Here is a 14,836-nt window from a genome sequence, read left to right as displayed (position 1 = left end):
CCTCTGTTCTCATTTCACCCACTGAGAAAACAGAATCCAATTAAATCTATTTTTACATGATGTTCCGGCACGGGCATACTCACTGTCATACGAAGAGTGACACTCAGGGCATGCACAGGTCAATGCAGCTCACAGTCTTTTTCTCTGGTCATTAATACCTGTTGCCCTTTCTTGCATTATGAACTACTGTTGATATTTGATATTTGCTTTTTTTTCCATATCAAAAGTACACAGCACACATGACATCATGTCGATTGCACAGGAACACAATGAAATAGGTAGAACTGCTCTGTTAGTTAACAGCATGTTGACACCTTAGACAGACAGGTAGTCAGATGAACTGCTGTGCACATGGTAACACTTTTAATTTTAAGTTACCATTATGGGATAACATGCCCCTACTCCACAGGTTTTGAATTCCTTTATGTCAGATTCTAAACCTCTGAATGATGACGTCGTCTCCTGATCTGAGCTCTGCAGCCCCTCAGTTCTGCTCAATCTGGGGACTCCTGCACCACGGTGACGGCGATGACGTCACACTCAGCCAGGTTGTCAAGGTAACGCGCACTGTTGGAACGTTTGGGCTCTGTGCATGTTCCGATGGAGGGTGGGAGGGAGGGAGGGAGGCTGACGATTCGGCACATTAGAGTACAGCGCGGATTGCCGAGGCAGTGGAGAGCAAAAAAAAAATACACATCTAAAAATAATTCACTGAAATAAACATTAAACAGACGTAAGGAGAGGCTGGCCTTTCAGATGTTTTCAGTTTTTTTTTTTTGCGCTGAGGCGGAGAAGCATTGTTTTTAACAGACTGGAGACTGTGTTTTCCTCTCTCGCCTTTTGTTTGCTCCAGATCAGACCGAAAGTCACCGACGAGACCAGGAAAAAAAAAATAAAATAAACAAGGATTTGATTTTCCCCGTGCTGCCAAAGCGTAATTGCATATCCTTTACCAGCATTTCATTTACATTTCGTCATTCGGCTGCTCCAGACTAATCCTGAGCGGTGTGCAAAGTAGGCCGGCAAGCATCTCCAGTGTAGGCTGAGCCCGTGCGGAATGAATGAACGTGAGAGTGAAGTAAAACCCGTGTACGTGTGCGCGATGGTGCGTGACGGTGACGGGGAGCAGCAGGAACCCTGCTGTACACCACAGCGTGGGAGAGCTGGGGGATTTCAGGTGTGCTTCAGCGAATGACATGTTAATGACATCAAACACACACAAATACAAGCACACACACGCGCACACACATTCGCCTGCACAAGCACCCAAACACACAATCTCACATGTGCGCATACACACACACACGTGTCCTACTAAAATTCAGAATACTGATGCTGAGCTGGAGCTGGTCATTCAATGAAATTTCAACATTTTATGCCATGCCAGATGTGGATGCAGATGTCACCCCTGAATTTATCTGCTATCAAGACTTTTTCTGTCTCCAGTTTTGACACATTTAGACACAAAATGTTACACTAAATATTAACAAATAACTGCAAGCAGTGAACTTGCCACGCATTCATAAACAGATGTAAGTCAACTGTGTTTGGAAACGTATTTATAGTGTGCTTTAATCAGTTATGCAAATCAGCAGCTGTCTGCAGCGGCTGAGACTTTACTGCCCCGACCATTAGACTCCAGCCTGTATCAACGGCGAGCGCCAGTACTGTAATAACAATGAGAAAAAAAAATCAATCCAGACCAAGTAAAAGAAAGGACAATGCAAGATAGAGGGAAATGTTCATTAGGCAGGCCTGACTGCTTGCCGGGGTGGGGGGGGCGGGGGTGGGGGGGGCTTGTCATGGGTCAGGAAAGGGGAGACTGTTTTGTTGGACGCAGTGCCGGGACCAACCGCCCCAGAGTCCGCACCAGCGAAATTCTTTCGGTCATGATAAATTATGGTCCCAGCGGCATCATTAACAGGATTATCACACGGCCGCCCCGCAGTAATTTAATCCCCTCTAACTAGTTCAGGAAGCGTTCGGCGTTACAGATCCACGCTCTTGCTTCTGCTCAGCAATTAGGGATCCCGGTGCACTGTATGCCAGAGTACTGCTCTTCAGGACGTAATTATGCTCTGTGGGAGCGGAGCAGGCACAGACCTCCACACCGAAGATCCTCCAAGAAAGGTCCGGTACTTTTTAATGCTTATTTCCATTCCGCTGGGGTAAAGGGTTTGGGGGGGGGGGGGGGGGTCAGTACCATTAAGGCCCATTTTAAGAGGACGTCTTAGAAGGCAATTTAAAAAACAAACCTTCGGTGAATTGAATTTATGATGAAACGTTCGAAAGTTCAAAAATTCAGCAGTCAGCACCGCGTCCCAGGACGATCTGAGTTCGACCTCTAGGTGAATTCAATCTATCTGAATAAATATGTCCTCTTTGGGTCTCGTCCTTTGAGATCTTTCTGATTCTCTCAAGGCCTTACATCCAATACGGGTCCGGAGTCAATTAAAATCGATTTCCATTAATGCAAAAAAAAGGCATAAATGGGCTGCGGTGTGCAGGCATCCGTGTTAGCTTTGATTGATGGTCCAAATTACACTTGGAATTACCAATCAGCCTCACCGATGGCCATGTATACATCTGAGGGAGGCCTGCAAGGTGCAAAAGGTAATCATGTCACTGGGGAAAACTGGAAAACCATGCATCACTGTTCTTCTGTCTGAGGGGAGAGCGCAAAAGCTAATCAGCGAAAGCTAATCTGAGAAACGTCCTGTGTACTGCACACGCATGTGCGCTATTCGCACACACATCAATGGACCAGTCATCCAGATGGCTGCAGAAGAGTCTGGCGCACAGTGATGACCTCAGCAAGTCTGAAAGAGGCACCATTATAACTCATCTGATCATCTGTGTAAAAATGTGTTCTAGGATTAAACTCAGCCATCAACTGTCATTCTGTCATTTTTCTTTGTTGCAATTTCAAACATCCAACAAAGAACATTTGAAACGAATGTGTCTCGAGCAAATCGTATTACACAAAAACAGAGGCCGTACACAGTCACAGTGAATGCCGCTCCGCTTCTGACCACACCGGCAGCAGCGTCTTTATGAATGGCAAGCCTTGCTGCACATGTGTCACACAGCATCACACGCTCTCGCACAAGGAGCAGATAAACTGGATCGCTTTAAAACGCGCTGCCCCAGGTGCAGACGGGACGTTAGGGGGAAATCCGGGCCACATCTTCAGCAGATTACAGCAGCGGCCACGCCTTCACACCCCTCCACACGGCCACGCTCTCAGAGGAACAGGGGAAAGTCCTGTATGTTACAGAACACTGCATACCACACAAGGCCGTGAGATTTTTTTTTGCCACGGTCTGCTGTTAAACGGTTAGACACGTTCGCCTCAGTGCACGGTCTTCTCCAGTGTCATTCAAACGCCACCATTTTCTTCGCATGCATTATGCCAGGACCTGACCACACTTTGGGTTTGAATGTTTGAAAGGAATTTTACATTTCCGTTTAAAAACCTTACCCTTCAGCCGGCTGGCTACTGGAATAACGCCAAAAAATCAGAACAAACCGAAAGAGTTTTGTTCCCATTTCTGGCAGGGAAAGCAGGGTGTTTATATAAGCATACAGCTTTCTGAATCCACTGAGGGGCCAGCTGCCCATCACCGCCACCCCCCCAACCACTCAGAGACACTACTTCCAGCAGAGGTCTCCCCCACACGCAGCTCACTGCCTGGACACTGGCTCAGGCCAACAGAGGCTCTTCCTGATGCATGACCACCGTCAGGCATGGCTGCCAACGACACAGCCTCTGCAGCACTGCAAAGTGTCAGCACCTCACCCTGGTTCATCCAATAGGAACACTCCACCCTGGTTCATCCAATAGGAACACTCCACCCTGGTCCATCCAATGGGAACACTCCACCCTGGCTCACCCAATGGGAACACTCTACCCTGGTTCATCCAATAGGGAATTAAGCATGAAAAAAAAATCACAGCATGGGCATGTGAACTCATCCACCCTGTAATCCTTCTAGGGCAACAACACACCACCGGGCACTCCGCATCCACTTGGTCCTTACTAAACCAGCAGCAATGCCCCATCAGTCTGTCTTTGCTATTAGTGTTTGTTGACATAAATCACCACCACTTCACTATGAAGCAATCTGAGCTCCTTCAGAGGTGCTATTTAAATGCAAAATGGAAACTTATACGTATAAACACTGACAACAAAATATTGAACAACCAATGAATCAATCAAATTTGTATTAGTGCATTTTTACATATGAAATTTTCATAAAGCACTGACACACAGCGTATGGTGTATTTTCCAGAGGGAAAAAAATCTGATATGTAATTAATATCCACCCACTTGCAGTTTAAATAATAATCCCCACCCCCACTTCATTGGCTGACTTTTTTTATGATGGACAGAGGCTAACCGAGCAAAGGCATGTCCCCTGGGTGGTGTTTAATATCCGAGACAGACGAGGGTGACCTTGCCTTCTCCTCCCTCGTCCTCGGCCTCACCGCTGATTTCTACACGGCGTCTTGGTCCTCCCTCTGAGTTGGTTTGTCTACACATGTCTCCGGTGCACTGATTCAATGTGACACATTGCGTGTAGAGAGCATCGTAACTGTGCTGAGTAATATGACATTTAAGGCTCGCTTCTCTCTCTCTCTCTCTCTCTCTCTCTCTCTCTCTCTCTCTCTCTCCCTTCAGTGCAAGGATCACGGCTCAGTTTCCCTGGTTTCCAGCATAAAGAACACAGGCCTGGCATCAGAGCACCTTTAAATATGCAGCATTATCAGAGCCCTTGAAATCATTATGCACAATGCCGAGATGGTCTGAAAAAACAACGTTTTAAGGGGTGCAGACTATGTACTATGAGGGCGTTATAACGCAGCTCTGACTAGTCCAGAGATGTACATGAAAATTATCACAATAGAACCACAAGATTATTTCAGTCACAGTTCAGCAGCCAGCAAAAAGCATAGCACAGACGTTTCAATCAAACTTCCAAACCAAGATTCGGAAGGAGAATTTACACAAGATTCCTATGCAATTAACTAAACCTAAACATAAAAACAATCCATAACAAAAAAATCTCACTCCCCACTTCCTTCCTGTGTCAGCTGTTCACAGCATCCCTCCTCCACCCCATCTCTCCCTCCCTGTTTACGATGTCCAAACGAGGGGGGGTGGGGTGGGGGTCAACAACCTCGGCCCACAGCCAGGTGCGATCCCTTCATCGGACTCCAAGCCAAATAAAAGCACCGGCGTAGCGACATCAGACACAACCTTTGTGCTTTGATTGTATGGAAATTCGTATCAGTGAAACTGATTGTATGTCTCTTAATTATGGGTTACAGATATTGTATTGATATCAGAATGAAGACATGGGGCTGAGATAGCATTTGATTTAGCATGCTTGGAAGCTGTGTTTGTTTTAACTAAGCGAGTACAAAACTCTGCCTGCTTGATTTCATACACAATCACCTACAGTATGTGTGTGCATTGCAGAAAAAAGTCTGATCTTGCTCACTGGCACTGTAAACCAACTGTTTTGGGGCTTGTTTATTGAGGTTTCCAGGTGACCGGAAACCTCTGTGATACACTGTGCATACATCCATTCTACAGAATGCAACAGAAAACGCAGTCTTGCATGCACAAAAGTTTCCAATGCATAGAATCGAGGCACAAAGATAAACTGTTCTGCTTGATAATAAAACAGTTGTTTTCTTCTCCACGTACGTGAATAACATATTTACACAGATTTTTCCATGTAAATAACAATGTGTATGCACATAAATAAACCACGGTCGATCAGGCAGAGTTTCAGAAGGGGGGTGCCATGCATACTATACTACTCTGAGAGCCAGGACTCCTCACTGGAAGAACGTCAAGCAAACGTTGCCAAAATATATGAAGCTGATCCAAACAAAGCAACAGATGTCTAAACAGTTCAGAATATTAGCATTATTCAAGTGTTTGAAAAAAAAAACAACCTCACTGGACTGTTAACAGTCAGACCACTTAGCTGGTGACAACAATGTAAAAACCTCACATAATCCATAACGGGATACTCAATCAAGCAGAACACCACAAAACTGACTCAGCACCAAGTTACAATCATTCAGTCTGAGAATGAAAAGAAGTTTCCAATAACAACTGGCCTGGCAGGGGAAACAAACATATAAAACACATTTTTCTTTTTTTCTGGATGTAAGGGTGAATGAAAGAGGTGGGTGAGTAAGCCGCACAGTCTGCAGAAGGATCAAGCTAATGAGTGTGTTTGATCTGACACTGCTGTGTCACTCTGCTGCTCCTCCCCATCACACAGTGTCCTGCTCAGAGCACCTACAGATGCACTGAAGCAAGTCAAGGACGGAGTGAGCGTCTGTAGAGAGATTTGCTTTAATGCCACACCTACCTGCTTGAATGCCACACACAACTATTTGCCCAAAACTCAGCACTAATGACAAAACCCTGCAAATAAAATTAGTGTTTTATGAAATTAAATTTTTTGATCTTTTTATGACTCTGTTCTTTTGCCCCGTTCCAGTGATTTAATGTCATTCAGTGTTTGAACAAGATGTGACATTTCCCCCCTGGCCAATGACAAGTTATTGCTGTCCTCGGAAGTGACATTTTCCCCTGTGGTCCCTGACACGTTAGTGCGGTCTGTGGAAGTGACGCTTTTCCCGAGAGCTGGAGGTGGGGGGTGGGGGACGGTTGGGCAGGTCATTCTGGGGGTTTCAGTTCAAGTAGCAGTGCCTGGTCCACAGGCACCAGCTCTTCCTGAAGCTTACTGAAGTGTCTTAGTTGAGCTTCGGTTTTGGTAAAGCCTCTGTCTGAAGTGGCTGTTGTGGTGAAGCTTAAGATGTTGGTTCAGCCTCAGTCCAGATGTTTTCCTCACACAGCAGTAGAAGAGAAAGCAGCTGGTGCAGCATCAGTGACCCAAATTCAGCTGCAGTCCCAGGGACCACTGTCTCTTCCTCATTCTCTGCCTGTGCTTCCTTTGTCTGCCTGCTGTGGCCTTCCTCTGATCCACAGGACACAGGCCAGCAGATACAGCAGTGAATGTGACTCAGCTCCTTAAACGGTCTTGTAATGGATTTGGTGGAATACTGAGTGCAGCACTAAAGATTCAGTCCGCTACAGAAATGAATGCTGAGTCTTTCAAAGCCTTAAAAAACAAGAAAATAACTACTGTAGCTTTATCAATATGTCAGGGATGTAAGAATTAGGCTCAACTCATCACGGTACTCTGCTAAAACAGAAACAGCACATACTGAGGACTCAGCCCCTTCTCAGCCTGCTCATTTACGACAACTATTTGTAGAGAACCTGTGCCATTCATTTTCTAAGGGCACCATCTTGGCTTAGAGGAAGTATGAGTTTCAGACCTGGAGATCAGAACTCCAACACAGCTGTGCACCGTGAGGACTGTGATTGGTTCAGCACTCCATCACAGCGGAGCAGTGAGGACTGTGATTGGTTCAGCACTCCATCACAGCGGAGCAGTGAGGACTGTGATTGGTTCAGCACTCCATCACAGCTGAGCAGTGAGGACTGTGAGGACGGGGGAGTGGTCAGCAGCACGACCTTCTGTATAAACAGTGTAGCAATACACACTTCCCTGAATTATGCCTGTATCCGGATTTGAAGGAAAAACAAAATTCAATCAATATTTGTCCCACATTTTGACTTAACACTTTTCTCTTTTCCCCGATACAAGCACAATGTTGTTTCATTAACGCCGGTGATAGTTCAGCTTGCAAAACTGTGAAGAATAAAAGCAGCACTTGTGCTGGAGTGTGACTGAATCCAGGGGGTTAGTCTAATAAATCTCCAAACCTCGGAGTCTGATGAAACAGTAATGACATGTTCCCTGGCACGGACAGAGCCCGTGTCTGTTCAGATTGCACAAAGGCATCCTCTGTTATCCGAGGACAGGCTCTGACAATACAGCTCTAACCCATCAGCAATATCACTCCAGCATCTGGCAACCCAATGCAAGTCCGTGGCCACACCGACTGTGCACTGCGGTCCAGCTTGCGGAATGCGAGCGGCTTTGTTCTCCTCAGGGTCAGCAAGCCTCAGTGCACCCGAACGGGAGGCACAGGGCGGTTCTTTGAAGCCGAGAGGCAGACGACCCCTGGGCTTGTGGGGCTCTCCGCGGAGACCAACTCATGAGAAGAAGTTTAGTCGCTGCGCCGGCTTCAAAAACAGCTGTTTGCGTCACGGAAGAGCTCAAAGCAGGACACACCTGCGCCGTCTCTACGCCGACGCAGTGGATATCAGGTCACGCGCTCCTATAAGAGGAAATGCCTTTTATTCAGCTCCCTTCACTCTGCCTCTTGTGGACGGATCCAGCTAGGCTCAGTGCACCTGCAGGAAGACATGTGTGTGACACTGCAGAGTTTACAGAGGGGTCCGAAGCAGGTGGGCAGCTCCAGTCTATAAGGGTGGCAGGGGCAGCAGGTTCATCTTCTAACTTTTTTTAATGGAAGTCATTAATTACACTGCAGTACTTTACGATGTTGTCATTTACCAAATTGTATTTTACAGGGCAACTTACGTAGGTTACAATTTCATCCATTTATACAGCTGTACGTGAACTGAGGAAAGTGTGGGTTCAGTACCTCGCCCAAGGGTACAACAGCAGAGATCTGGCGGGGACTTGAACCAACAACCTTCTGGTTGTGAGCCCTGCTCCCCGGTGAACAGAAGTTCACCTCGACTGAAGCCTCAGGGGTACATCAGTTGAACTGAAAGGTAAGTTAACCCGTAGGATTCGGGTGAGCCTCCTGATCTAAACACACACCGCGGTTCTGCAGACGATGTACAGTCACTCTGCGGTCGTAGAAAAGTGCGTATCAGTTGTACTGTGTTCACACTGGAGCTCTGGCACTGACTGACTCCAGTGAGTAACTCAGTCTTTGCATGCCCACCACTGAAAATACTGAAGAGAATTAGCGCAGAGATTCACAGAGGGGGTGCTCATTACATTTTCCACCATTTTGGACAAACTTACCTGTTTGTGTGAGAGACTACAGCAAATACAAACTTGTGGATTTCTGCCCCCGTATATGAGATCTGCAATTTCCATCCATGCAAATAAACTCACCACAGAATGGTGAAGCGAACTTTTGTGCTTTCTGTCCCCTCTGTGACCCCATTTAAGCAGCAGTTCAAGACAGGCCTGCAAGATCGGTCACACAGTCTATTACATTTAAGTGTGGATTGCAGTCTGTGAAGTGGACGTAGTGAAGCTATAAAGCTAACTGGAAGGAAAATCCTCAGGACCAACACTCATGCTCTGTGAGGCCACATCTTTATCACCAATCTAATGAAATTACACGCTGATCGCCCTGTGAAAATCTCCCTCATTCACAGCTTTCCACAGCACCTGTGACTAACACAACCGGGAATCAGCCCAGGAGGAGGGGGGGGGGGGGGGGGCGGCGGTAAAAGCAGGCAGTTTAAGGCAGAATCAGAGCACATTAAAGGCTGAGGAATCAGGGAGGTGAGGTGGGGGATTGAGGTGAGACTTCCGCGGCACTCTGGCTCATTTTACATCTCCGCCACAACCGAGCCGGGCGCAGCGCCGGCCAGCGCTTCTGCTCGGTGGTGAATGAGCTGGCCTGACATCTCCCCACTCACCGCCCACTCCGTCACAACCACGCATCTCCCTCTAATTAATCACAGCTCTCCCCCCTGTCCGCGCTGACGGCAGGATGCGCGGAAATAACACCGCTCTACCGAGACAGCGGCCGTCTCCTCCACAGAGACGCTCCACACCGAGGGCTGCTGAGGGGCTGGTCTGGCCCAGTCAGCTGGGTCTACATTACATCACTGTCATTTAGTAGACGCTCTTATCTAGAGCGACTTACATAGGTTACAGTTTTTACATGTTACTCATTTACAGAGCTGGATATTTACGTATATTTACAAGGCAATTGTGGGTTAAGTACCTTGCCCAAGGGTACAGCAGCATCACCCCAGCAGGGAATCGAACCAGCAAACCTTTCGGTTACGAGCCCTGCTCCTCACCGCTATGCTCCTCTACTGCTGTCTCCAGTCAATCAAACCCAGCAGCCAGAGAGGGGGAAGGAGCCGCTACATCCGCTAACTCTCACCCCTGCGCTTAAACCACACAACATGCCTACAAACACTCATCTCATCTCATTCCTTTCTGTCGTCCTTCCAATTAACCTTCACTTGCTTCCCTCATCACGCCCGTGGCCTCTCTCCTGTCTCCCCTAACAAAGGAAAACTCCGGAACAAAGGCGGCAGTGGCAGGCAGAGGCCCGCGGGGGGTCCCTATCTTTTTTAATGATTGTGGAAGTGAGCTAGGTGTCTGTACAAAACCGTCAGCATTCATTTAATTTCACTTTAATTTCCCTGTTTAGCGCCCTGGGTTTTGACTTTCACAAGCAGGAATTAAGAGTGTGTGTGTGTGTGCGTGTGTGCGTGTGTGTGTGTGTGTGTGAGCGCGTGCGTGTGTGTGTGTGTGTGTGCATGTGTGCGTGCGTGTGTGTGTGTGTGTGTATGTGTGTGCGTGCGTGCGTGCGTGTGTGTGTGTGCGCGCGCGTGTGTGTGTGTGTGCATGTGTGCGTGCGTGTGCGTGCGTGTGCGTGCGTGCGTGTGGGTGTGTGTGTGCGTGTGTGTGTGCGTGTGTGTGTGTGTGTGTATGTGTGTGCATGTGTGCGTGCGTGTGCGTGCGTGTGCGTGCGTGCATGTGGGTGTGTGTGTGTGTGTGTGTGTGCATGTGTGCGTGCGTGTGTGTGTGTGTGTGTATGTGTGTGCGTGCGTGCGTGTGTGTGTGTGCGCGCGCGTGTGTGTGTGTGTGCATGTGTGCGTGCGTGTGCGTGCGTGTGCGTGCGTGCGTGTGGGTGTGTGTGTGCATGTGTGTGTGCGTGTGTGTGTGTATGTGTGTGTGTGCGTGCGTGCACGTGTGTGTGTGTGTGCGTGTGTGTGTGTGTGTGCGCGTGCATGCGTGCGTGCGTGCGTGCGTGCGTGCGTGCGTGCGTGCGTGTGTGTGTGTGTGCCCGCCATGACAGCACAAAAGCAGAACAGACTTCATAGCTTGGAACTACAGGTAACTGACACAACAGCTTCTTTGTGCTTGCGTGGGTGAGCGCTCATAGCATGCGGATCTACAATACAAAATTCTTATTCTGTTTTGACTACTTTTGACTATCTAGCTCTCCAGTTACTGAGGTAAATGGAAAGTACGGGAAAATGGAAATGTTTTTGGAGTCTCCCGAATCACGTTTCTTTAAGTTTTCACCCCCCACAGGGTGCAACACGCACCTCTGTGCTCTATCACGCCACAGCGCTCGGTTTCTGTCACTGAAAAACAGGCACTCATCAACACACCCAGCAGGACCCCACAATTAAAATCAGGCAGGAGAATGAACAGGGGGAAAATAGGAGCGTTTTATTTCATGTAACATGAGGGCCCTGAGAGACGGGGCGAGTGAAACCAAGGCCCTCTCTCAGAATACTCCAGGAAAAAATAAAACCAGCACAGGGCCCGAGCGTCAGTCTCAAGTGTCCACACTCCACGGCGTCCACACAGAGCTCTCCCGTGCCCCCCCCCCAGCGCCTCGAAGGAGAACACAGAGAGAATTTTCAAAGGTCACATACGGTGTGACTCATGTGCAGAGCTGTGAGTGATGTCTTGCTGAGATCAGACCCGAAGCGCCACAGAGACAGAGGGCCGTTTATACTGCAGAGCGCAGGACCGAGCCGGCACAGAGAGATCTGAGCACTCTCCCTAATCCACGCAGGTGCTCCATGCTAACAGGGCGGAGAGGGGGACATGTAGTCAGAGGGGGGGGCTTACAAGAGGGGGGCGTAACCCCAATCGTGACCCTGTGGCTCCCTGGCCAGCCCGCTCGGTCTCAGAGTGACAGCCAGTGGGCCGAGGGGCAGCAGGGATTCACAATGGCAATCTCAGCTAATGAAGACACAGGAGGAACCAGGGGACCTCTCATCTTTTTCTGTTGCTTAGAACCACATAATTAAAACCATCTGCAAAGCTCAAACCACAGCACTGCCAAAGGAAGCATTAAGCCCGAAGAATATAAGCTAGATAAAAAAGAATGAACCAGAGATTCAAAATGAAACACAATGGAATTGAGGAAATATTAATATTTAGAGGTTGTTGGGATTTAAGTCACCACTGGCCTGTGATGATGGCACACCAACACACACACACACACACACACACACACACACACACACACACACACACGTATGCGTAAATAGCGAGGCCACCTGAGCCATCAGTATGAATCATAATGGGTCACTGGTGACAATGTTAAATCCTCACAGGCAGAGAGAGAGAGGGGGAGACAGGGTTAGTACAGGGAGTATTGTTGTTGGGCCCTGTTGTGCAGGAAAGCAAGCATAATCCCAATTAAAATAATTACACCATTTCAGGATGGGGGGAGGGGGGGGCACAATTAAGCGGAAACAAACCATTAAGTTTTCCTTTCTAAATATAACTTTTTTTTAGCATGAGTGGGGTGAAAAACAGGGGACTAAGACTGAGAGAGACACCAGTTCAGCCGATAGGGACACACTAACTCCATGTTTCCCCCAGACTCCAGACATACTGAGATACCTCTGTCACGCAAAGCCAACGTCTCACACCTGCAGGGAACGGTGAGCGTCTCAGACCAAGGCCACAGCCAGCTGAACAACACACATCCGTCATTTCAGGATGTGAGTTAGAGGTGCATGCAAACGCACACTGGCAGAACATGCACCAGACAAATGGCAGACAGCACAGTCTGAATCTTCCGTGTGATTCCGTGTGATCTCCGTGAATTGTATTGTTGTGCTGCGCTGTTATGAACTCACACTGCAGGTTTTTTTTTTTGTTTGACTTGGCACCTTTTATATGTTTATATGTTGCATTTGTTTATGCCTTACATGTTTCTTTTTAACTTTCTTGAGCGCAGAATTAAGTTCAGGGCTGGGCTGCTGCGGGAGGGAAGTTTGTTCCTCTCAATCTCACACCACTGCACATCTCTCATCCCTGACCTGGCTTTCATCACCCTGAGCAGGTGTGCCTCTGCCCCTCCAGAGGATGCTGGACAGTAACCCGGTAACCGATATCCCCAGGATGCTGATATTAGGGGGAATCGGGAGAGCAGAGCTTGGGGGAGAAGACCCTGGTACTCGGACTCTAGAAGCCAGATCTGCAGGAAGCAATCAGACATCCACTAAATATGTTACGAGACAGGCTGCAGTAAGTAACTGAATGGTTCATTATGGGTCAGTCAGCTGTGAAATGCATCCACGTAAATTACGTTACGCAAATGTTGCTATGGTGATGAGAGTGTGTTACCATGTCATTTAAGATGAAAGTTGACGGCATGCCACAACCCCTTGCAGTAGCACAGGTGACAGGTACTGCCTTAGAAGTGGGTGACTGCAGGCCATCACCAATTCAGCTGTTACCTCCACAACTCCCTGTCACTCAGACCTTCTTCTCCAGCAACAGCCTTTTTGACTGGCCTGGCGGAAAAGTGGTTGCATGGCTTCAGTGGCACAGCCAATCAGATCACAAAGAATGAGATTTTTTTTTTTTTAAAATAAAGATTGCTTGTGATAAGAATTCTCATAGATCTGGTACATGTAGAGCACTTCATTCAGTTAGCCTGCCTCCCATGGCCCTGTTCCAGCCTAATGCTGTTAGATGGAGATCCGCATACCTTGCCCTCATTAGCCATGTCCCACTAAAACAGTGCCTTATCAGAGTCCCGCTATGACGTCACAGAAACGTAGGTGGTCCAGGCTGCACAGATCTTGTTTTAACTTCCACTTCAAAGTGTGGGCCATATATTTTGCTGAAAAAAACAACATGCTGTCTATTGTCATTGAGTCTTATGCACTGCTTTTGGAGTCAGATATAAAACAGTGTAGTAGCAATGTTATGTTAAGTAGCATGTTATGTTATTTTATGTTATGTTATTTTATGATATGTTAAATGCTGTGCTAAAACATCATGCCGCAAAAACATTATGTGATAATTTGGAATGTCAACTCTGGGTCTGTCAAGTTATCACAAAAGTTCAGTAGAAGAAACAAACTTAACTCCAGTTTGAAAATCAGTCTCCCTGGTGTTTACTTTGAGGAGGTGTCGTCACCCCCAAATTCCTCATTCTACAGCCTGCCGTACTGCTACTCAGCAGAGCCAGCAGAGGCAGATATTGTTTCAGCTTTAATAATGTCTACCTGAGGTAAGAGGAAACAGGCCGTTTGAAGGCGATCGCGCTGTGGTGTTTGGAGCCGGACTCGGCTAGAGTGAGCCGAAAGAGAACGAGCCTGAGAGCCAGCATGTTTGGACTTGAGTATGCCGCATCCCATCTGAAAAACATCACCGTCCACAGCACCCGAAAAGCGCTCTGTGCTGCGGGACAAGTCCCATTCAGCCGGCGCAGTTGCACGGACACGCTGTCGTCTGAAATCTGAGACGGGTGAGAAAAGTAGGGCTGGGTGGCGGGGAGATGGTACTGAGGAGAGGAGAAATGTTTACTCTGCTATGAATAAAACAGGTGGGACATGAGTGAGCTTTTAGGCAGAGGCAGAGGAGGAGATGTCACTCCAATGAACCCAAGAGGTGAGGTGATCATTTGATTTGGGGCGAGAGACTGTTGAACGGGCCGGGAGGCCGCAGAACTAACACTAACCATAGAGTGAGGCTTTGTTGACCTCATAATAGGATGGAACCTGTATGTGCTGTCAATCATGGGCTCAAATTGACCTTTCAGAACGCTATCTGCTCCACAGCCAACACTTTGATTGGTTCAAATCACATTGTCGCTGAAGGTATGTGACGGCTCCACCCATTAA

At 47.8% G+C, this 14,836-nt stretch overlaps 1 protein-coding gene across 1 annotated transcript in view; it reads right to left on the bottom strand.

Moving 5' to 3' along the window:
- slc24a3 (solute carrier family 24 member 3) overlaps positions 1-14,836 on the bottom strand; it is a 67,439-nt gene that overhangs the window by 36,729 nt on the left and 15,874 nt on the right. The gene's annotated exons all lie outside the window — the stretch shown is intronic.

Source organism: Megalops cyprinoides, chromosome 15, assembly GCF_013368585.1.
Source record: "Megalops cyprinoides isolate fMegCyp1 chromosome 15, fMegCyp1.pri, whole genome shotgun sequence".
Taxonomy (NCBI): Eukaryota; Metazoa; Chordata; class Actinopteri; order Elopiformes; family Megalopidae; genus Megalops; species Megalops cyprinoides.
Note: the sequence above shows the minus strand (reverse complement) of the source record. Positions and strands in the feature narration are given on the sequence as shown.